This window comes from Schistocerca serialis, chromosome 1 (assembly GCF_023864345.2).
Source record: "Schistocerca serialis cubense isolate TAMUIC-IGC-003099 chromosome 1, iqSchSeri2.2, whole genome shotgun sequence".
Classification (NCBI taxonomy): domain Eukaryota; kingdom Metazoa; phylum Arthropoda; class Insecta; order Orthoptera; family Acrididae; genus Schistocerca; species Schistocerca serialis.
The window spans coordinates 868,809,884-868,835,255 of record NC_064638.1 but is presented as its reverse complement, the minus strand read 5'-3'; the positions used below and the strand labels follow the sequence as shown (position 1 = coordinate 868,835,255).

The window sequence follows — 25,372 nt, the reverse complement described above, 5'->3', positions numbered from 1 at the left end:
GAAAAATATTGAGCCAATACTTGACAGTTTTCCTGGTTTGTTAGGGCTAATTTACCTTCTGGTTTTCTGAACATAAATTTTGAGGGATATATCCTCGTATTTTATCTGCGAAAGTTCTATAGAAGTCTCTTGTATTATAGTTTTGGAAATTTTCTTCTATGGCATCCAGTTGTGCCTTTGTGTACTTCCTTTTTGCTTGCCTAATAGATTTTGAAACCTGTTTTCTAACCTCGTTAAATAAATGTAGACTTTCTTGTGATTTTTTACTGTTATATTCTTGAAATGCCTTTTTTCTCCTTTCCAATGCATTTTCACAGTCTGAATCCCACCAAGGGTGTTTGAATATCTTTTTCAAGGGAATAGTTTCCTTAGCTATTCGCGTGATTTTAGAATGAAATTCTTCCCATGTGTTTGCCTTTTCCTTCTCCCATTCTTCTTTTACTTTAGATTCTTTAATCTTCTTGGTGTCATATTTCTGTTTTCTTCTGATGACTTCTTCGTGCTGTAAACTTGATTTTAATTCTAGTTAGGTAATGGTCTGAATCAATGTTTGCTCCTCTGCGTACTTGGACGTCGTAAATTTCTTTTTGTACTGGGTATGAAATCGCCACATGATCTATTTGAAACTCGCCAATTTGTTGTATAGGAGATCTCCATGTCTTTTGTTTTCTTGGACATTTTCTTAGAGATGTTGACATTGTCTTCAGGTTATTCTGCTTACATAGTTCGACGAGCCTTGTACCATTTTTATTGGTAAATTTATGTGCAGGATATTTGCCTACGGTTTTTTGGTGGATTTTCTCTCTACCAATTTGGGCATTAAAATCGCCGAGTAGAACTTTTGTATCATCTTTTGGAATCTTGGCCATTATATTCTCCAAATTTTCCCAGAACTTTTCTGTTTCTATGGGGTTTTTCTTGTTGTCTCCGTTTGTGGGAGCATGAACATTAACCATTGTGTATGTTTTGTTGGCACATTGTAAGCGCATCGTCATTATCCTATTATTTACGGGAGTAACTTCCTTGATGGAGCTGAGTACGCTCTTGTGTATGATAAACGCCATCCCGAGATGGGGGGCTCCTCTTCCGATTCGTTTATCCGTCTTGCTCTTAAAGATGCGATAGTTGCCATAATCTGATGTTTCTTCATCTGTAAAACGTGTCTCCTGTAAAGCTAGTATTACTATCTTTTGCTTTTCAAGTTCTATTGTAAGGTTTAGAAGTTTTCCTGGTTGGATTAATGTATTTATGTTAAAGGTTCCAATGTATGTAGGTGTTTTAAGTGGAAGTTTGCCAGAGAGATCCGACTTTCTCTGATGTAATCGTGTAAGTATATATATGATGACTTTTGAACGCTATTAAGGTAAATACATTGTTTGTTCTTTATCAAAATCTTTCATTTGCTAACTATGCGTACCACTAGTTAGTGCCTTCAGTAGTTAGAATCTCTTATTTAGCTGTAAGTATTGGCGCTCGCTCAATTGCAGTAGTTCGAGTAACAAAGATTTTTCTGAGATAAGTGATTAATGAAAGGTATAGGTTATTGTTAGTCATGGCCATTCTTTTGTAGGGATTATTGAAAGTCATAATTTTTCAAAGGGGGTGTTACATATGTCAAATTACTAATGACTGTGCTGGTAAACTTCTACGTTATTTGATACAAAGACAGCTGAGTAAAACAACATACTCAGACAGTTCTCTCTTTATTTATTCTGATCATCACTAAACTGACACACAATATTTTTTTAGCGCAACGCAATCTGACTTTCAATAATCTCTACAAATGAATGGCCCTGACAAACAATAACCTATACCTTTCATGAATCACTCGAACTACTGCAATCCTGGGAGCGCCAATACTCCCAGGTAAATAAAAGATTGTAACTACTGAAGGCACTAACTACTGATAGGCTCAAAAAATGGTTCAAATGGCTCTGAGCACTATGGGACTTAATATCTTAGGTCAAAAGTCGCCCAGAACTTAGAACTACGTAAACCTAACTAACCTAAGTACATCACATACATCCATGCCCTAGGCAGGATTCGAACCTGCGACCGTAGCGGTCGCGCGGTTCCAGACTGAAGCGCCTAGAACCGCTCTGCCACACCGGCCGTAGTCATAGACATAGTTAGCAAACGAAAGATTTTGATAGAGAACAAACGATGTATTTACTTTAATAGCATTCAAAAGTCATATATAATTTTGTGACATCCAATTAAACAAATTTCCTTTTTCTGACGGACACACGTCCAGATAGTCCGCTCAAAACGTTCACATCCAACTGCCAAACACTACAATAGCGAATATTCCAGCAATGCCAACCAGCCACAGACTGCACACAGCACAGTCAGTGATTTTCATACACAGCACTACATGGCGTTACTAACATATAAACCTAAACAGCCTACCTACAGTGTATTCGTAAAACTTCTTTGATTATTCCGATAACTGAGGAAGGAGTGGGCAGTACCAGCCACGTTCTTTTCGAGACAGATGTAGCTCATTCACATGCATTCGGCGCCTTTTTAACAGCAAAGGCCGCAATGCAGCACTCGTCTTCAAGCACAAAGGCGTCACGGTATCCATCCCACCCTGGGAGGTTAAACTTTAACCTACTTCTTCCATAGTACAGATTCTAACCCGGCCTAACATCGTTGGCGCAACCAAAAACTGACGAAGGAGATCGGACGCACAGCCGCTGTTGGCCGATGTTATCGGGCGACTTCTGGCGATAGCGTCTGACGAACGCTGTAGGTGCCACTGCGAAAGCACTCTAACAGAATGCTTAGCGGGTGTCCAGCAATGATAAACAGCTGACAGCCGCACCACCGCCCGATCACGGCCCTCTGAAGTGCGTGGCAGAGGGTACTTACTTTACATTGTTCCAGTTATTAAGGTCGCGTATGGAGCGCGGGAAGAATGACTGCAGCGAGCAGACGGCGACGCCGCCTTGCAGGCGGTGCCAAGGCTGCTGCCCTGCACAAGCTGCGGCTGCACCACGTCACACGCGGCTGACGTCATCGGACAGGGGCCACCTGCCCAGGAGAAAGCTGTGCTGGTGCAGAGAGGACTCAGCCCGCCCGCTGACTACTGCATGCAAATGCTCCCCTTCTGCAAAAATTATTTGCTTTAGTCTACTGTCGCACTTTTATTTTGCCTACTGTACCGTTGCCAGGTCATCATCTGATCAAAAAAAAAACACAGAACATAGTTAAAATATAACAGACAGTAACATGAAAACGAGACAGATGGAAAAAAAGTAAGTAAACTACACTACTGGCCATTAAAATTGCTACACCACCAAGATGACGTTTTACAGACGCGAAATTTAAGCAACAGGAAGAAGATGCTGTCATATGCAAATGATTAGCTTTTCAGAGCATTCACACACGGTTGGCCCCGGTGGCGACACCTACAACGTGCTGACATGACGAAAGTTTCCAACCAATTTCTCATACACAGACAGCAGTTGACCGGCGTTGCCTGGTGAAACTTCGTTGTGATGCCTCGAGTAAGGAGGAGAAATGCGTACCATCACGTTTCCGACTTTCATAAATGTCGGATTGTAGCCTATCGCGATTGTGGATTATCGTATCGCGACATTGCTGCTCGCGGTGGTCGAGATCCAATGACTGTTAGCAGAATATGGAATCGGTGGGTTCAAGAGGGTAATACGGAACGCCGTGCTCGATCCCAACGGCCTCGCATAACTAGCAGTCTTGATGACAGGCATCTTATCCCCATGGTTGTAACGGATCGTGCAGCCACGTCCCGATCCCTGAGTCAACAGCTGGGGACGTTTGCAAGACAACAACCATCTGCAGGAACAGTTCGACGACATTTGCAGCAGCATGGACTATCAGCTCGGAGACCTTAGCTGCGGTTACCCTTGACGCTGCATCACATGCAGGAGCGCCTGCGATGGGGTACTCAACGACGAACCTGGGTGCACGAATGGCAAAACGTCATTTTTTCGGATGAATCCAGGTTCTGTTTACAGCATCATGATGGTCGCATCCGTGTTTGGCGACTTCGCTGTGAACGCACATTGGAAACGTATGTTCGTCATCGCCATACTGGCGTATCACCCGGCGTGATGGTGTAGGGTGCCATTGGTTACATGTCTCGGTCACCTCTTGTTCACATAGACGGCACTTTGAGCAGTGGACGTTACATTTCAGATGTGTTACGACCCGTGGTTGTACCCTTCATTTGATCCCTGCGAAACCCTACATTTCAGCAGGATAATGCACGACTGCATGTTGCAGGTCCTGTACGGGCTTTCTGGATATAGAAGCTGTTTGACTGCTGCCCTGGCCTGCACATTCTCCAGATCTCTCACCATTTGAAAACGTCTGGTCAATGGTGCCCGAGCAACTGGCTCGTCGCAATACGCCAGTCACTACTCTTGATGAACTGTGGTATCGTGTTGAAGCTGCGTAGGCAGCTGTACCTGTACACGCCATCCAAGCTCTGTTTGACTCAATGCCCAGGTGTATCGAGGCCGTTGTTACGGCCAGAAGTGGTTGTTCTGGATATTGATTTCTCAGGATCTATGCACCCAAATTGCGTGAAAATGTAATCCCATGTCAGTTCTAGTGTAATATATTTGTCCAATGAATACCCGTTTATCATCTGCACTTCTTTTTGGTGTAGCAATTTTAATGGCCAGTATTGTATTATTTCAAAAGAAGCGGACATAACTGTTATGCATTTATCCAACTTTGAGACAAGACGGTCAATGCCTTCATGCAAACATGTCTGCGGCTGGCTACGGAACCATGATTTTCCCCAGATGTGCACCTCTTTGTCCGAAGTAAATTGACAGCCACGAATATCTTTATCCTGGGCTTTAAAAAAATGAAAATCGTATGGGGAGAGATTGGGACTCTATAGAGGATGTGTAAGGGCTTCCCAGAGAAACTTCTTCACCGTACTCGAAACAAAATGCTGCAAAAGAACGATGCCATCTGTCAACATTCCTGGGCTTTTGGAGTTGATTTTCTTATGGGTGATCCCCTACAAGTCACTTTAGTAGTCCCCTGTCGCAGTGTCGCTACAGTAAACGTTTAGACGATAAATGTGAAAAGTAACTGAGCGGGCATGGATGTGTGTGATGTCCTTAGGTTTAAGTAGTTCTATGTTCTAGGGGACTGATGACCTCAGATGTTAAGTCAAATAGTGCTCAAAGCCATTTTTTCTTTTTTTTAAGCTTAGCTAAACAACAGCCTAGGACGATTCTGCAGTTACGATTTTACGTGGGGGGCCAGTATATTTACTGGCCTGCCAATCTCTCTAAAAATACCGCCTGTACAAGAAAAGGTATGGTATGTAAACGAAATCACTCTGTTTCCTATAAATCCTTATCAATCATTTGCTATACACTTGTGGATAAAGTCTTCGTTGACACTTTTCGATTTTTGCCGTTCTTTTCGTATCTCGTGCAATCCATCAAAGAACTTCTAAGGTCCATTTACCTTTCCTTCGTCAGGTTACACCGCCTGCCCACTGCCACTCGTTAGTCGTCACGATCAGTTCACCTCACACACACCAGTCTGAACTCTGGTCCACTTGTTTGTTTTCCTGTTTCTCCTACTCACTTCTCACTTGTAAGTCCCCATGGTCGTTGAGGAACCCTTAATTTCTGCATGTCTAGAAAGGTATGTCCGTTCCACACTCGGTAAATAATCGTTGGGTGCAGATATGGGAATCCTGCGCTGTCATCCTGGCAAACGTCATAGTAGAGATGGTTTACCGTTGCCTTCTCCCCAGCCTGTTATTAAATATGAGATATAATATCAATTTGACTGGAATACTCTCTTTCAATTTGAGTGGAATACTCTCTTTCAGATTCTAAAGGTGGCAGGGGTAAAATACAGGGAGCGAAAGGCTATTTACAATTTCTACAGAAAGCAGATGGCCATTATAAGCGTCGAGGGACATGAAAGGGAAGCAGTGGTTGGGAAGGGAGTGAGACAGGGTTGTAGCCTCTCCCCGATGTCATTCAATATGTATATTGAGCAAGCAGCAAAGGAAACAAAAGATAAGTTCGGAGTAGGTATTAAAATCCATGGAGAAGAAATAAAAACTTTGAGGTTGGCCGATGACATTGTAATTCTGTCAGAGACAGCAAAGGACTTGGAAGAGCAGTTGAACGGAATGGACAGTGTCTTGAAAGGAGGATATAAGATGAACATCAACAAAAGCGAAAAGAGGATAATGGAATGTAGTTGAATTAAATCGGGTGATGCTGAGGGAATTAGATTAGGAAATGAGACACTTAAAGTAGTAAAGGAGTTTTGCTATTTGGGCAGCAAAATGGCTGATGATGGTCGAAGTAGAGAGGATATAAAATGTAGACTGGTAATGGCAAGGAAAGCGTTTCTGAAGAAGAGAAATTTGTTAACATCGAGTATAGATTTAAGTGTCAGGAAGTCGTTTCTGAAAGTATTTGTATGGAGTGTAGCCATGTATGGAAGTGAAACATGGACGATAACCAGTTTGGACAGAAGCTTTCGAAATATGGTGCTACAGAAGAATGCTAAAGATTAGATGGGTAGATCACATAACTAATGAGGAGATATTGAATAGAATTTGGGAGAAGAGGAGTTTGTGGCACAACTTGACTAGAAGAAGGGATCGGTTGGTAGGTCATGTTCTGAGGCATCAAGGGATCACCAATTTACGTAGTACTGGAGGGCAGCGTGGAGGGTAAAAATCGTAGAGGGAGACCAAGAGATGAATACACTAAGCAGATTCAGAAGGATGTAGGTTGCAGTAGGTACTGGGAGATGAAGAAACTTGCACAGGATAGGGTAGCATGAAGAGCTGCATCAAACTAGTCTCAGGACTGAAGACCACAACAACAACAACATAATATCAATATCGAATATCGACTACTGAAGCAATGTCGATTGCGTCACCTAGGAACAGCTGCTTTAATCGAAAATGGAATCCCGTAAATTCCATTTTTTATACCTAAGACATGCTATTTAACAACAACACAACATTGTTGATTGCTTGCTGATTCCATAGATACCAATCATCCTTCGGAAACCGCATTGCAGATTCCTCTAAGAAATCCTTATTTTTAACGTTAATACTAACGTGAACATTTAAGTTAAGCTATTACCAGACTGTTGTTACTGTGAGTAGTGGTTGAGTTGTGCTTTCACACTTCACGAAATGGTATCCGGGGCATGGATTGTAGCATTGTCCTCCCTGCGGTCATGATACGATCCCTTCTGGCATACTTTCCCTCTAAAACTGTGTGTACATGTGGCGCAGTTCGGTCCTTCTCAGACATCTGAATTCGTCGCTTCTACTGCTTTATTCTGTGCCTCTTTAGCTTTGTTCTGTCATTCCTCGATGACGATATTGTATGCTTTCGTATTTGGTAGGTCGAATGTCTAATATCTTCAAGGAAGAACGATTCCTGCGGTATTTCGAATGTTGAAACGAGTGAAATTCATCACCCCACATTTCGCCCCATGAATTGAGGATCTATCACCGTTAACACCAGTAATAGTATAAGATGTTTCATAGGGAACCTATTCATTTGGCTAATTGCAAAATTGTTTCATGTATTAACAAAGGAAGTCGTAGTGCAACGTTAAAATTCAGTTACACGACTGTTATCCAAAGCAACATTTTCTCAAATGATGATGGAGGACAGAATATGTGTCTTGCATTTACAGCTGTAACCCGAACCTGTCAGTTGAATTACTGTTTGCTACGGTATGTACCAAAATATTAAATTCTCCGTAACTTCGGAAATATTAGAGAATTCCAAAATCTAAAACCAGTTTTCGAATCAACACAAAAATTTCTTTCAGATGAGGTATTTTACACATCATTTCGCATTGTTTTAAATTTCGTAAAAACTGCATTTATTTTATTTTGCTAAGAAGGCAAAACGGTTTGGGGAAATAATAGTGAGTTCAAGTATGATTGCTACCACTTTAACACACATTCCAATAAATTTAAAATACAAAGGAAAAACTCATTTGTGTTAAAACTAAGAGAAATTAAAATAGCGCTAGGCAGCAAACAGCTTTATTCTACTACGAATTTCATATTTGTGCTTCGTTTTTGCTACCTAACATCCCTTAACCTGGTGGGGAGACAGGAGTTTAGAAATAGATTTTGGAGAGACGCCAAAAGGCAGTTAAGAGTGAGTTGAAGTTGTGTCAGGTCGCGTATACGTACAATACTTTTATGTCTGCGAATGTAATCCAAATGTAGGTTGGCAACGGTGCAAATACCTGGCCGATGTCTGTTGGCACTGTGAAATTCCTTTCTGATTTGTGTTTATGTAATAAATACTGTGACGTGGAGACATGTTTTGGCTTATTCGCATTTAAATGACGCATAGCACAAGCGAACTCCGGGGCCAGAACGCTGGAATGGACTGTAGTCAGTTTAATAACTCATCACATGTTACTGATGAAGTCCCCTAGCTGGATCTGTGGCATCACTGAATGGAGGCTCATAGTGTTTTATCAGTCTCGAGCATAGAAAAAGGTGACAAGTGTCGAGGAGGTAACAGTTTCGCGTGGATGACTGTGTTGAATGCTTGTACAGTTAGTGATTGTGTTGTTCTGATCGAAGGGGAAGAATATGGGGAGACACACCGCTGACGCATAGCCTGTTTCTCTCTAAGAGCGCCAAGGGCATCGCAGAGCCTGGCGTTCTTGTCTGACAGACGAATTACGATCAACAGTGTCACATACTTTTAATCCAGAACATTGGCGGAAAGTCTGGTGATCAGGAACTTCACGTCTCCACCTCTCCTCACCTTGAGAGCCAAGTACTAGCGACGAAAACTTCTTCCTCCACCAGTGTTCGCAGGGGCTGCGTCTGATTCGAGCGCCACGACACAACAAGTGTGAACGAGCGATCTTTGATTTGAGCCGGGTTGCTGACGGCAAACTTTCTTTCCCAGCGACACTAGAGGCTTGATTTTCAAAGCCCTATTTACTTTCCCAAAAGCATTCCAGGCCACGTTTACTCATCTTTTCAATTCTTTTCCTACTCATTCTGTCATTGTTTTACTGCTTTAATTGTAACAACTCATCCATTGCTATTATTACTTCATTAGTAATTGGTACCATTTTGTTGTCGACATGGCGGTTATATGCTATTTTAGTTTTATTGTAGTCTACTTTAAGTTTTTTTAAACTTCGTCTTTTACGTTATTCCATATGTTGCCGACGTTTGTCTGCACTTGAGGGAAACCCTGTGACATCGTCAGCAAATGATGGTTGATTTTGTAACATGTGCTGCTTCCTCGTTTGCCGATTTGCACCATTCACAAACTCTTGACTGATGACGACAATTTTGGTGAAATAGAATCTCCTTGTTTGAATACGGATCGATTATGAATATTGTCTCTATCCTTGCGAAGTCTAATGGAAGTTGTAGAACTGACATAGATATTCCTTAGTATATTAACTTAGATTGATGCAATACCTTATTTCTCAAGGGCTGTCAGCACAGATTTTGTTTACACTTACTCTAAAAGTGTTCTAAAATGCTTTGAATCTCGGACAAAGTACAATTTAGTTCACCGATTTGCAAACGGTCCATTGTGCGATATCCACTAATACCAGATTGTTCCTCCGCCGTAATCTGTGAAGTTGGTGATAATTTTAATGAATATCTTGCACATTACTGATAACCGGCTCATAGGTCTCTGGTATTCTATGTCCTCTCCGCTCCTTTACGGTAAGCAAAATAACAGCATTGTACCAGTTTTGAGGCATTGCCTTATTTCGATACCATTCTCTAAATAATTTTGTGGGTTTTTTTGGACAACTTTTCCTCCATCTGTAAGAATTTCTGTTAGATACCATCACCTCCCAACGTTTTGCCATTATGTATATCACGAATGACGCTACACGCTATGCCTAACGGTACATGTAGAATGTCATCATTTTCTTTGTTGTCTTTCTGCGTTCTTGATTCATCTCTTGAACTACAAAATCGTTTGAAGAAACTCAGGAATTCTTGTAAAGTTTTCTCTGTGACATTAGTTACTGCGCCGTACGTCATCTTTTCGAATACTTCAATTGTTTCTCCAGTCACTTACTCATTGTGTCTTCTCATATCCTCTTATACACATTTAGGAACTGTTTTGTTTAATTCATCATATTTTATAGTATTCCAAATATAGAATGAGATTTTCACTCTGCAGCGGAGTGTGCGCTGATATGAAACTTCCTGGCAGATTAAAACTGTGTGCCCGAGTTCGAGTCTCGGTCGGGCACACAGTTTTAATCTGCCAGGAAGTTTCATTCCAAATATAGCTCGAAACTCGTGTCTTCTTTTTAATAACTGCCTTGTTCCTTGTTCCCTCCTTACCCGCAACGTCTGTGCTGCCCACGTGTGTACCTTTGCTAAATAACCGTCCCTTTTGTTTATGTCAGTGTGACCTACATTTTCTAACATTCTGAACTTGTGCTTTTGTGTAACCTAGGTTACCTGCACATTCTGATAAATTAAAGTATTCAAAACTAGTTACCCTTCGAACAAAAAAAAAAAATGTTTTTGCGACTACTTTTCAGATCGTACGCTGTCAAGCCACAAAATGTATAAAAGCAAAGCAGACTGTGCGATCCCATCTTTAAAATCAATGCAGTTTCAAGTGAGCAATGACAACAAAATAAAGAGTTACATGTTATGGTTTTTAGACCTAATATGAAAAACTAACTAAAAGTTTTCAATAATATTTTCTAACAATAAAACGAGACCCAATGAAGACGACACATAGATGTCGGAACACGTTTGGGCAAAGAATAAAAAAAGAAAGCATAGTGTTTGGTAGAACTTAGGGTTTAAAAATCCCAGTTAATGAATACATAGTTTGCTTGCAGATCCAAGAAAAATGCTGCCGCATATGAGGAAATATAAGCTGGTCGATATATATTCATTTAATTAAATTTCATTTCATGCCAGCTTTATCCTTAAAAACTGAATTAATTTTGAGGAGATTTGTATCAAGTTTCAGTGAAGACACGAGTACCATTCCATCTACAATAGTTACACGCTACTAAAAATTTTGTTGGAAACCATCATCTCCTCATGTAAACTACCAGTGTTTTGATACTGATAGAGTTTATGTGATTCAGTTACTGACTTGTTATACGACTGAATGAGAACTGCTTGGGAGTGTGAAGCTAACGGGTGCATTAAATAAGTCACGTTGCCAACAGATTTCAATTAAAGAAGCACATAGCAATAGGTACATTTCTATATTTTTCACAACTATGCAGCTTTCTTGCTGCTGCGACAAATCGCTGCCGGCCGCGGTGGCCGAGCGGTTCTAGGCGCTACAGTTTGGAACCGCGCGACCGCTAAGGTCGCAGGTTCGAATCCTGCCTCGGGCATGGATGTGTGTGATGTCCTTAGGTTAGTTAGGTTTAAGTAGTTCAAGGGGACTGATGACCTCAGAAGTTAAGTCCCACAGTGCTCAGAGCCATTTGAACCATTTTTGACAAATCGCTTATGGTGTGTTTTAAATTAGGTGGAAAACGACATTAAAGGCCCGAAGTAGCCGACACTGTCGTGAAAAGTACTGTCTGCAGCCATCCATCGCAGCGATCCGTACTTCATACAAAAATCACGTGCAAACTATGAAATACGTTTATGGTACACATCTCTATAATGTATCTAAGCACGTCAAGATTCTGTTCTTAAATTAAATTAGGGACAGAGTTAAGTTTTTCTCGAAATAGGCTAAATTTTCGCGGCCGAATCGTTCCCTACTTGAGGACTGGCAAGCGCAATGCTTTGGGCAGTGGGAACCCCCTGGTGTACTGCTGGTCGCAGGAGGTCAGCCCGCTACCTGTCAAATGACAACTCCTTCTAATCAGACTGTAAGTCTGAGTTACAGATACAACCATGAAGGAAAGTATTCGTACACCGTCGCTCATGTAGAATAACTTTAATCATTGGAACTAAAGATCACAACCACAGATGTTATTTGGTAAACTAACAATACGGCGTTTCCTTCCTGATCTGTACATATAAAAATATTAACTGAATTAGCCTTCTACAACAAGTGAATGAAAGTTTGTATTCATACATACAAAAAAAATACAGTATATATAAATATGATGGCAGTATTAATACTTTTTAGGCATTTCTCTTGTGTGCATCACTTCTGTTAGCTTCTTTGGCATGGAATGATCAAGTTTTTTCTAGTCTGTGGGGTAATATATTGTCATGCTTGTTGCAGGCATTGTTCTAGAGCAGTCTTACTTCGTCTTTCACGTTTCCTGACCATTCTTTCAAGCGTACTCCAAAGATATTCAATTGGATTAGCGTATGCCCACTGTACTGGAAACTTGAAAACATAGGGAGTATGGTACAACAAAAGGCGAACAATCTACGCAGTATAAGTAGGGTCATTGTCTTGTTGGAAGTGTTAATGTGTACCTAAACGCCAGCTATCAATACTTTTTTCCACATTTTGCTTTAAGATATTTAAATTCTGAAATACATTCATTTTATCTTCAACAAAAACAAGATGCCCGACACCACATGCAGCCGTACATCTCCATGCCATAATACCTCCACCACCACACTTTACTGTGCGTTGAATGTATTTGGGAACCAGCTCAGTATTTGGTCATCTCCACACCAAAATTCTGCCATCGCTTATAAATATATTGGAGTACATTTACTTCCTTATGTGATCAGTACCTTGTCCCAGAACCCTGTGTTCTTGCTTATATCTTTTCAGGCCATTTCAGGTCTCAATTTCTTGTCCTTCTTGCTAATGTATAGTTTTCTTCTATATGCCGTAGCTCCATAACCTGCAGTCATTGACGTGATTTCCATCCTGAACTCAGTATTACGTGTAGACAATGTAGAAGCCTTCAATCTAGCATCTTTTTTGACCATCTCTATGAACTTATTTCGATCTCTTTGTTTTAGCTTCTGTGGTCGATCGCTTATTTCGCTATTAATGAATTTCTGTCTCTCAATCGTTATATTATGGACTGTTCTTCCAATAATATCAGTTATTTCTGAAAATAATTTTCTCTTTTCGTACTGGGAGATAACTACATACCTTTTCTCTACAGTTGTTCGCTTCCCTTTGCAGCCCAATTTGCTGCTGCACGGCATTCACCGTCTGTCAAAATCAACATGCACGATGTGCAGCTTTCCACTGAACATATTCCTTGCTGCAAGCGGTTCGTTGGTCGTTTCTGTATTTACATTTCTGATAGTGTACTAATACTTTTTTCCTCACAGTGTGAAGTCAGCTGGTACAGAATTTTTATGTACTTTTTGCAGAAGGCTAATTTAGTGAATCCTTTTATGTGTACAGATTAGAAAGGAAATCCCATCCTGTTAGTTTGGCAAATAATAGCTGTGGTTGTTACGACAAGTTGAAAAATGAGAGTCAGGGAGTGAAAGGGTGATATATATGTGCGTGTGATAAACCCCTTCCCTCCAAAATTTCTCTCCTTCATAGCTCCTCTGCGTACCACGGATGTTGTGTCACTGATCTCATTGCAGTACACACGTGGTGCCTAATCGCATCCACCGCCCTGAGTCGAATACATAAGTTCTAATTAATGTTCCCCAACCTGCAGTCTTCTACAGTTGTTGTCCCCTTCTCAGAAAACAGCATGTAGGTCGTGAATCCGTTATCTTGAGGCTGTAAGACACTCGTAGCGAGAAATTGATATTATGTAATAATTAAATTTCCAATTAGTTTGTTTATATGGGATGCCACTCGCTTTTTATTGACAGAACACGACAAACAGCACAATTAGATTCCACTTCAGAACCACAAATAATTTCCATTCTTCAATAAAATAATGAACTGCGTATTTCCGCAGTTAGTATCATACTGTTCTCAACTATATGTCCAAATAAGAAGAGTTTGACAATAAAGTCATAACACTGACTGCCGCAGACAATATGTCCGTCCTCCGAGATTACCCAACCAGCTCTTAGATTTATAAACCATATATTGCTAACAAAGTGTTAATTGACACTGACCGCGGCAGACAACATGTGTGTCCTACGACGCTGCCGAATCCAGTTAGGAGCGATCCGAAGATCTCCGAAGTGCTTCGTCTGCTTTATCGTCTAGCATTTGTTTAATATTACGTTGGTTATTAATACTTGTGAAATTATGGAATGATAGCACGCTATTGAGAGATGCTTTAATTTGAAATGCACGTAAATACCCTGTTCAGTTTTTCTAATACGTGTTAACAACAGAAGATTTTCATTTTGGCGCACAACTTCCGAACGCAGCAGCCAATCGCAGAGAAGAACCACAATTTAGGCGGTCTTTCTCACAATACATGTACCGAACAAACCATCTGTCATCGGTATCTCACACCACATTACATCTTGCCACTGCTGTCTTCTCAACTGCTCTCAGAAGAGCTTCTTATACCTGAATATGATGGCTGGAAAGCCAGAGATCTTTAGTTCTAATAAATAAAGTTATTCTACATGAACAGCCCTGTATGAATGCTTTTTTCCATGGTTATAAGTATAAGCGATCTGAGTCGTCACGTACTAGTGGTGGAGTAACAGTTGAATGGGGTAATAAAAGCATGACTGACAGGGGGAACTGGCTCCTTTGTGATTCATATCATTAGTGGCGCTAGCGGCAGTGTTGTTCGCAATTAATGGAACAGCAATATATGGCTGTTTCGTACTTGCCAGTAAAACTTGAACACATAATGTGCACGAGCGATTTACTAAATGAGGCTCTGCCGCAAGCAGTTTGGAACTGCTGGACAGAGATGGTCACAAACGATGTCGTGGCTTGCTTGCTAGCAAACCTCGCAACCTTGGCAGTGGCTAGCAGGAAGTGTCGGTTGGGCTGGCGGAACAAAAGGCAGGCTGGCGGCTTGAGCTGCCAGCGCCGGGGAATACCTGCGCACTTGCTAACTAAGCCAGCCACCTGCGCCTGCGGCTGCTTTCCAATGCAGCGACCTAGTTACCAGCAACTGTACTCGCAGCCAGTCAGTACTCTCTGCCCAAAGGGGCCCCGCGGGAGGGACGCCGGTTATCGATGAAACAACCGGTTTTCGTCAGTTAAAACTTCCGGGCTGAGAGGCCGTGCTCGGTGTATAAAACTGCTTCCTAACGTTTTGTCTCCAACTGCGAGAGCTTCTTCTGAGGGAAAACGGCTACTGCCACTAAAGCCGGCTTCACACACGTAACAAAACTGGCACCTCAGCTTGTGGCTTTCTGTAGAGGAATCGTGAGCTACCGATCACACAGGATGCCACAAATTTTACATAGTTGCATAGTTTTCTATACGGCGTCAATTGAAATGATGTGTGTGGGTACAAATGTTACAGTGCAATTTATGGCATTAGAGCTGCGACAAGATTTAAATACCAGGAAGGCAAACCCAGATGTTGGACCAGAAAATAGATTTCGCAGTGGTATGAATCAGATACCAAAAAACACATTCACAAAAGAAATAAAACTCAAAGGCGAAAATGCTGTCTGCAATGGCAAATGGTTCAAATGGCTCTGAGCACTATGGGACTTAACATCTGTGGTCATCAGTCCCCTAGAACTTAGAACTACTTTAACCTAACTAACCTAAGGACATCACACACATCCATGCCCGAGGCAGGATTCGAACCTGCGACCGAAGCAGTCGCGCGGTTCCGGACTGAGCGCCTAGAACCGCTAGGCCACCGCGACCGGCGACTGCAATGGCAAACTAAACCACAAGTGGCCGGTAAATATCACTTACAGACAACGCCTCTCTTCCAACATTTTTGCGCCTCATTCTATTTGCTGATAACTAATTTTTGATTAAATAACTACCATATCACACTCGTGGTCAACTTCCCACATATAATTCACGATTTATGCGATTTGGTTACATATATTAATTTTATTTATTTATTCAAACAAAAATCGTTTAAGACTGTGGGATATGTCATAGTTTTGCAAATATTGCCCGCTCACACACAAACACACACACACACTGCAGCTGACCACTGTTTTCGCTTTTTCAGTAATAAAATTAAAACACACTGAAATTGAATGGAGTCTAGCAGCAACTACTCCACAGTAACTAGACATAATGCTCATGTTTCGAAACACTGCCACCAGGGAGCAGTGGTGGAAGGAAAGTTGCACAACATAGTACAATCAAATTGAACTTTTTGTGGCATGACAAACGTTGCATCTCTTTCAGTTGCGCCACTAAAAACTGGGCGTTCATACATGTAACTGCCGTATGCCACTAGCTGTGGCGACACTTCTGTAGCATCTTTGAACCTGGCTTAAGGTTTGAGGCACTCTCGTATTTATACAGTGAAACAGAACGAATCATCCTAGACAAAAAACAGTTGTCGTTAAAACCTTGGTTCACAGAGCCAACAAGATCTGCGAGGCAGTTACTTGCAGGATGAATTAAATTACTTGCGGTCGGCCATTAAGAAAAATGGATATGCACTCGATCAAAGAAGAGAATGAGCCGGAAATACTGAGCACCTACGGCCGCCACCTGAACAAGTTTTTCTCCCGTTCATAGTAAAATTACGGATCGCATCGAGAAAGTTTTCGCCAAGTATGGGGTCGAAGCGACCTTTAGATCTACCAGGAAGATTGATGGATATTTAGAAAAGCAAAAGATACACGGCAGCCCCTGGCAATACTTGTGGTATATGAAATTCCTTGCAGTTGCAGGCAAGTGTATATCAGAACTAACAAAAGAAGTGTCAACGCCCGCATACCCGAACACAAAAGGAACCGTTTTCTGGGACATACCGAAAAACAGAACATGTTTTTTGATATGGGAACCACGAAGTAAAACTCAGTGAGACGAGCGTTTTAGCAAGGGCATCGCATTATCATGCACGCACGTATAGAGAAGCGATAGAAATTCATAAACACCATAATAATTTTAATAGAAAAGAAGAAGGTTTGAAGTGGTATAAAATATGGATGTCGACTTTGCGCCATCAGGTGTTGAGGAACTTGTTTTTGTTGAAGGTAACATGGGTAAATTTCAAGATTTAAACATCATAAAGGAAAATTTGCAAAAAATATCGATAGCTTGACTGTAGGTACACATTACTACTTTCAACAGGATAATGACAACGGAAATTGTTCGTCTGTGATTATTCTTACGCACACCCCATGTTCTCAAGTTTCCTAGCACAAAGCGCTGTGCACAGTGCTGAAGGCACCATCAGAGGCCACAAATACTCAGAAAACAGTTAAATCTCAGAGGAGCTCAGGAAGCCGAACTGTTGAAACTTATCCACGCAACGGTAGTTGTCAATGCCTATGATGATGTCTGCAGCATTGGCAGACGAAACGTTAGGCAGGGGAATGCGCCTTGTATCACTACCCATATAACAAAATTCATGAAATATACAAATATCTGCCGTGGAAGTTTTCATTGGATGATCTTCAGTGCAGTTTGTATCTATGCAGTTCTTATTCATTGATTGCGCATATGTTTCAGCAACTTAAGTCAACGAGAAGTCATATTGTCATAGCCCCTGCGTCATGTTTCTGCATTGTTACCACACGAATGAGCAAGGTCTTGTCGAAAATCCAGGAGTACTGCACCACTTTGATGTCAGCCAGTCAGGCCGTTGGGTGCAAATTCAAGAGCCCCGCTAGAGACGATGTCGCTAAACGTGTTCTTCGTTTGGTTTTCTAAAACCGAATGACAGACAGATACAAAAATTGGATCTGCGGCTGTAGCAACAATCAAATACGAGTCAAATGTTGAGCAGTTATGCGTACTATCATCTACCATATGAGAACAATTGACACTAATTGTATCTGACACTGTATAATTGTGTCTGGTGAGTCGCTTGAATTTGCGTGCTCAACGGCCTGATCGACTAACTTAAATTCTAATTAACTCGGAAACGGCGCACTGACCAATATCTACGAGCTACGAGCTGCCATCAACCATCCCAACGCAGTGGTGTATTACGAACTCTCGTTGATAGGACCAGATCCAGCCTAGCTATCTCCGCCCTGTGTTTGTCCTGACCGGGTACCCTGATAAGCACTTCGACCGGCAAGCACTAAACGTCAACAACACCCAGAAGAAATGGAGAATTCCACGAAATAAAAGAGGACTTCACAATATGTAATAGTAACCATAGCCGTATTGACAAACAAATACTGAACGAAGCGCAAAAAGGCCATTTATACAACGCTTCTCCGTCCTCTTCAAGAGTACTGTTGCGCGGTGTGGTGTCCGTAACAGATAGGATTGACGGAGGACATCGAAAAAGTTCAAAGAAGGGCAGCTCGTTTTGTTTCATTGCGAAATGAGGGAGAGTGTCTCGGGGATATGATGAGCAAGTTGTGGCAGTCATTAAAACAAAGGCGTTTCTCGTTGCGGCGAGATCTATTCACGAAATCACCAAATTTCTCCTCCGAATATGAAAATATTTTGTTGGCGACTACCTACATAGGGAGAAATGATCATCGTAATAAAAATTCAGAGCTCTCACAGAAATATTTAAGTGTCTCTGTTTTTCCTGCGCGCTGTTCGAGAATGGAACGATAGAGAAATACACGGTAAATGTAAATGTCGTGTGACTAGGGCCTCCCGTCGAGTAAACCGTTCGCCGGGTGCAAGTCTTTCGATTTGACGCCACTTCGGCGACTTGCGCCTCGATGGGGATGAAATGATGATGATTAGGACAACACAACACCCAGTCCCTAAGCGGAGAAAATCTCCGGCCCAGCCGGGAATCGAACCCAGTCCCTTAGGATGGACATTCTGTCGCGCTGACCACTCAGCTACTGGGGGCGGACAAATACACGGTGAGTCAAAAAGAACTTCACGACTTTGGAGCGATATAGAAACTTATTGAGATAAATTACAGAATCGGTAACTGTGTCATTTTGTAGAAAACAACCTCCGGGCAGGCCTACAATTTACTCTCGGCTCAAGAACTTTGTTGAGACAGGTGTTCACTGCGACGTGATAAATCACCAGGCCTTCTTCATCGAGAAAACTGTCACTGGTATTGTGTATCTGGATATGCTTGAAAATTCCGCAGATCGCTGAAGATGATCGAGATGGGATGGTTTACTGCCAGCAAGACGATGTACCACCTCACTTCCTCACGGGTAGTTCGAGGTTTCCTCCACAATCACTTCTCAGGTCGGTGGACTGGCCGTGAAGGGGTCGTCGCATAGCCACCTCGTTCCCCAGGCTCGACGCCACTGTATTTCTTTCTCTGGGGTTTCAGACCGTGTGTATGTTCCTAACCAACAAAACAATATAGCGAGCCTGAAAAATGGAATCTACGCTGCCGTTTGCACAATTTACGCTCGATTTGCTACAACGAGTGTGGGAAGAAACTGATTACCTGTGGGTTGTTCGCCGCATCACAAATGCTAGTCACATCGAACCAAAATGACACATGACCACTTTTATCAGAAAATTGAGGTTGTTTGCTACAAAATGACACAATAAATTTCTATATCATTCCAAAGTTGTAAAATCCTTTTGGCTCCCCCTATATCTTGATGGTGGTTCGATGAACCCTCTGCCAGGGTAGTCATGTAGATGTAGAAGCCTACGTGAGTGTAAGGAGCTGTGAATCATTCTACGTATTCGAAAGTAAAATTTTATCCAGGAATCTGCCAAAAAAATCTTTAGAAACATATTGTCATCTTGCATTAAGTCAGTAAATCGATCAAAGCATCTATCCAATCACTCAGCGATCAAAATGGAAAATGACAGAGACGAGATCTAAATGCTAAATTCTATTTTCCAAAACTGTTTCACGGAGGAACATCGTGCTGCGACTCCTCCTTTCAACCTCTGAACGAATTATAAAATGATAATCACAAGTCAACAAATTAAAACTTTTCTTCTGCATTTGCTTTGTAAATGGGTGGATTTACGCAATTCCTGGGTGCTGAGTTCATTGATAATATCAGTTATTCTCTATGTCGTTACATTTCCTAGATACACAGCAGAATCAAAAACAGTACTGCCAAACACTGATGGAATTAAAACAAATAAGAAATACATATCCAGAGCGCGACTGCTACGGTCGCAGGTTCGAATCCTGCCTCGGGCATGGATGTGTGTGATGTCCTTAGGTTAGTTAGGTTTAAGTAGTTCTAAGTTCTAGGGGACTGATGACCACAGATGTTAAGTCCCATAGTGCTCAGAGCCATTTCAACCATTTTTACATATCCAGAACTTAAGAATTCAATGCTATTTAATATTTATATATGGACACGATGCCAACAGAAGATTTAAATTAGTTCGCAACATACTTTCAACTTTAATCTTCTTTGGTCTTCGAAAAATGTGACAACGATACTCTTTTTTTGCTTGCTGTCTGTGTCAGGAGACCTACAATAGTCGCCAGCAATCGAAGGCTACCAGTGACTTCGTAAGGGTGTTGCATCTTACGGATGTTTTGGCGAAATCGTTCACCGTTCTCATTGCTTACGATTCCCAAGTTTTCACGAAGAAAATCAATGTGGGAATTTAAAAAGCGAATTTTAAACGACATTCTACACCCCATGTTCTTGTAGTTGACTAACAGATCACTCACAATGAAAATATAGTTATCATCTCTTCTGTTGCCCAAAAAGGCCTTCGCAATTGCTTTGAAAGAAGACTAAGGAAGTAATTCGATATTTGTTTTGCTCTTTCATCAGTTTTCTTATTTGTGATTCAAAAAATATACCTACTTTCAGCTTCGCTTCACTCAATTTGTAAGCACAGTAAACAAGAAAATACGGAAAATAAACAGTAAAAAATACCTTAAAAACTCAAAAATCTTTTGCGCCAGAACATTTTGAAAGGTACTTTCGGGTTCTACACACGAAAATAGATACTAATTGATACACCAGATGCAAAATGGGTGTTGAGTAGTGAAGTTATCGAGATAAGTAATCCCGGGAGAAAACTAAATACGCCTAACAGAGGAAAAACAATGGGACTGACGGGAAACCTACACGTTTCTACATGGAGCATGCGTAAGAACTCTCGTAACAGCGGTCTGTCGTTGTTCGCTAGAGGAAAGAAGCGTTCCAAGTGATCGATAAAAAGAGCATGTCATTCCCATTTGTAAGAAGGGTCGTCTAACGGATGCACACAACTAATAAGTCTATATCGCTGAATCCAAACAGTTGTACAATTTAAAAACACGTTTTGTGTACACATACTGTTCCGTAGAAATCATCAGGGGTTTTGCAAACCAGTTCGTCCTCGAGACCCAAAAAATAACGGATACCTGCGCCCAGGTTGATAGCATATACCTTGATTTCTGGAAGGGGTTAGACACAATTCTCCACTAATGCTCAGTGAACAAAATACAAGCGTACGAAGTATCAGATCATCTTCATTATTAAATTGGAGAGGTCCTACCAAATAGAACACAGCACGTCGTCGTTAATGAATAGCGATCTTCTGACGTAAAAGCATCTTCGAGTGTATCATAACTGCCCACAGTGATCAAGGGTATAATATAATTAGTTCCTTGAGGCTGTACTTGGATGATGCTGTCGTATATAGAGAAGTCGCAAAGCTAGGAAATTATAACGAAAAGCAGGAAGATCTTCAAAGGATCGGTGCTTGATGCAAGGATTGGCGGTTGGCCCTCAACGTACACAGGAAGAAAGAGCAGTCTTTGTATCACTGCTGCTGAACAAACACTGAAAACAGACACATGCATTAAATGTCTGGGAGTATGCGTAATAGAGCGATTTGAAATAGAGTAATAGTACGAAAAGCAAATGCGAACCGAAGATTCTCTGAGAAATGATCAGAAAGTGTAGTCCACCACACATGAGGTAGCTTCCAGATCTCTCATTCCGGCAAGGCTTGGGTCTTGCTCCAAGCTTCGTAGTACTGATACAGAAAACAGAAGCTACAAAGAACAGTAGCGCATTTCGTCACTAGTTCATCTAGTAAGTACGAAAGCATCACGGATATGTTCACTCTACTCCAGTGCCAGAAGGTACAAGAGAGGCCACATCACGGTGTAGTTTACTCTTGAAATTCCGATAGCGTACATTCATAGAAGAGACAATTGACATTTTGCTGGATAGATCACAAAAGGTAAAATTAGAAAGATCCGATATCTCGTGGAGGTTTACAGTCGCTCCTTCTAGGGGAAGAAGGAGGGGGAATTAGAGATGGAGATGTAGACTTCACTGTCTTCATTCATCTATTAAAAGTCTTAATTTGTTTGTTAAGAAGTAGCCTGTTGCACCTAACTGTGAACAAAATGTGGTTCAGTTAAACTTGCTAGTTTTATAGTAACCACAACCTACTTGAAAGTTGTTGCAGTGCTTCAACGTAGGCACTGTGGACAACAGGGGTGTTCAAGCCGCAACCGGTTCATGAGACTCTCAAAATCCAGACAGGGACGGCTTAACTTTAGTGTTTGGCTTGTCTGGGAAGGACTGACCACGTAAAGTCTGACAGCAAGCAAGAGGAATGCTGCCACTTGAACGAAGCACAGGTATTCCCGTTACAAACTTCCCAACTCGGGAATGTAGACAAATACTTGAAACAGTTCGCTGGTGGGACTGCAGTCGGCTCTCGGAACTGTCACGATGAGACACAGTGCGAGAACAAGGCGGGAGTTCCCGGCTTACCCACTGGCCACCACAAGATCGGAAATTCTCACCCTTCAGGAAAACTGGGAGGCGCGGTTACGCGGTGTCAGTCAGTCATTGGGTAAGATTGCAAATTGAGTCCGACAAGAACGAAGCCGATACAACGGAAAATTCAGTGTCCTGAAAGACAGATTAAGGGAGACGAGTAGCAGAACTGCGAAGCAGCAGCAGCCAAGGGTAGTGCATAGTCATGCAGACGGACAGTGAAGAGACAGTGATTAGGCAGTGAGAGGCCAATAAGTTAGCAATGCAGAGTCAGATGAATCAGAAGAGACAGAGAATTTCCATTCTGGAAGCATGTCAACGTCTTGTCGCCTCAGTCTTCGTCAGATCCCTGCATTCATACTATTACGTATCGTACCTTTGTGACACATCCATTTTCGCTTCGTGTTGAGTGGAAAAAGTCTTGTGGTACGGAGGAATCGTTAGCGCCAGGATTTCACCCGGAACAAGTCCCGCCCACTCACCCCCGGTTTTCCCGGTCTTTGTTCGGCGCCTGGGCTTGGTTTCAGTTGACCCACGTGGTTTACCGCGTTTGGCTGCACTTGGAGTGAATGTTAAATTAATATCTTGCTAGGTCCTAAATTTTGCCACATACTTAAAAGACACGTTGCGAATAACGTGCACAGTTGGCCTCAGCTGAGTCAGGTACTTCCACAGCAAACATAAGAGAAAACAATTTAGCACTGAATTCTTTAAATACGAGAACTCAGTATTCAGATGAATAGCCTATGAAGAAACATACTTCTATGTGAGAAAAAGCACCCAAAGCTTAAACAGGAAAAACCTACCCTCAAAGAATAATTTGATTGGAGAAAGAGGAACCACGGTTTTTAGAACTCAGACAGTATATGCCAAACAAGCACCAGTGTTCACTATAATTCCAGAGGGCATCAAAATTACTTTGTTCTTGCTAGATCAATCCAGGCTGTTTTTGCGTGTTATTCACTGAATAGTTTTGCTGAAAAGTTTTAGGGGTGGAAGAAGCGCTGGCACAGCATGAAGGACGTTTTACAGCCGTGAAACACTGCAGCATTTATTTCCTTCTTAACTGCTCTGTGACAAACATACACATCATCATTATTATTTTTAAAAATGGTTTGAATGACATGAAATTAATTTATCTTTTGGTTAAAAATAGACATAACAAAGAATAACGACAGATTATTGTCCTGAGACGTTTGCAACAGCATATAGGACACTAATTACACAGGACCGCCACAATTCTTTATAACCTCGTTTATAATGCGCAAGTATGGCATTGGAAGAATTTAAAAGTTAAAATTCACCCATTACCGCTGCAAATACTAACGAAATATGTCATATAAAGCCCGCATCTCGTGGTCGTGCGGTAGCGTTCTCGCTTCCCACGCCCGGGTTCCCGGGTTCGATTCCCGGCGGGGTCAGGGATTTTCTCTGCCTCGTGATGGCTGGGTGTTGTGTGCTGTCCTTAGGTTAGTTAGGTTTAATTAGTTCTAAGTTCTAGGGGACTTATGACCATAGATGTTAAGTCCCATAGTATTCAGAGCCATTTGAACCATTTGTCATATAAGCAAATAACTTACTGCTTTCATTAGGCAGTTCTACTTCATGGCATTCTTATATTCTTTAATTTTCGTGAGCTACTATGAGGGTCTACATAAACAAAACGACTTTCACTTATTTATGTATAACGTTGATTTTAGACAACAGAGTTAGTCGACTGCATCCGCGGCTTTACTACCGACATGAGAGATTCGAAACCATTGTTTTCGCATTGTGTGTTTGCTCTGCTGTTTCTCTCAAATAAACGTACTATAATAAGTGAATTAGTTAATGAAAATTTGTCCGTATTGCCTTTCAATAACATCACGTTATTTTTTGTTTTCTACTGCTGGCGATGCTTTCAATCCTCTATAAATATTTTTATTTCTTTAATAATACGCATTCGTATTATATTACTATCCAGAAAGACTTAAATTTCTTATCATTACTAAATTTCATCACAGTGTAACATGTGTTGGACTGTGACGATAACAACTTTGATGTAACTTCCAGTTTGCTGAACTGACGGCTGTTTAGGGGAGGGCCTTCTACTTTGGATAGGCGTGGAGGGGGGTGAATGGGCGGGACTTGTTCCGGGTGAAATCCTAGCGCTAAGGGCACGTGTGGTACGGTACTTGGATCCTTAGCATGCAGTTGCGCTTCCTGGTCAGACCCCAGCCTTCAAACGTTACACTGATACGGCAAGACAACTACCAAGGATGACAGCCACCGGCAGTGCCATCCAGGAACACTGCGCCCCCCACTACGCACTACCTGAAGAATTGAGTCCGGCAGTCAGCCAGCACAGAAGAAGGAACGAGTTGGGGGCTGGGTTGATTTGGGGAGGAGACGTTATCGGCCTTATCGGATTAGGGAAGGATGGGGAAGGAAGTCGGCCGCGCCCTTTCAAAGGAACCATCCCGCCACTTGCCTGAAGCGATTTAGGGAAATCAAGAAAAACCTAAATCAGAATGGCCGGACGCGGGATTGAACCGTCGCCCTCCCGAATGCGAGTCCAGTGTGCTAACCACTGCGTCACCTCGCTCGATCAAGGAACGAGTTAAGCCGCCCTGGACGTCCCGCAAAGTCACGTAACACAGAAGATGAGACATGCCGGCTGTCAACTCACCACCACACAAAGTGCGAGGTGTCGGACAGATTGCGCCGACCTCACATCTGCTGGCCGCGTCTGCGAAAAAAAAAAAAAAGGTT

At 41.9% G+C, this 25,372-nt stretch overlaps 1 protein-coding gene across 1 annotated transcript in view; it reads left to right on the top strand.

The window, feature by feature from the left end:
- LOC126485920 (CD63 antigen-like) overlaps positions 1-25,372 on the top strand; it is a 436,694-nt gene that overhangs the window by 303,442 nt on the left and 107,880 nt on the right. The gene's annotated exons all lie outside the window — the stretch shown is intronic.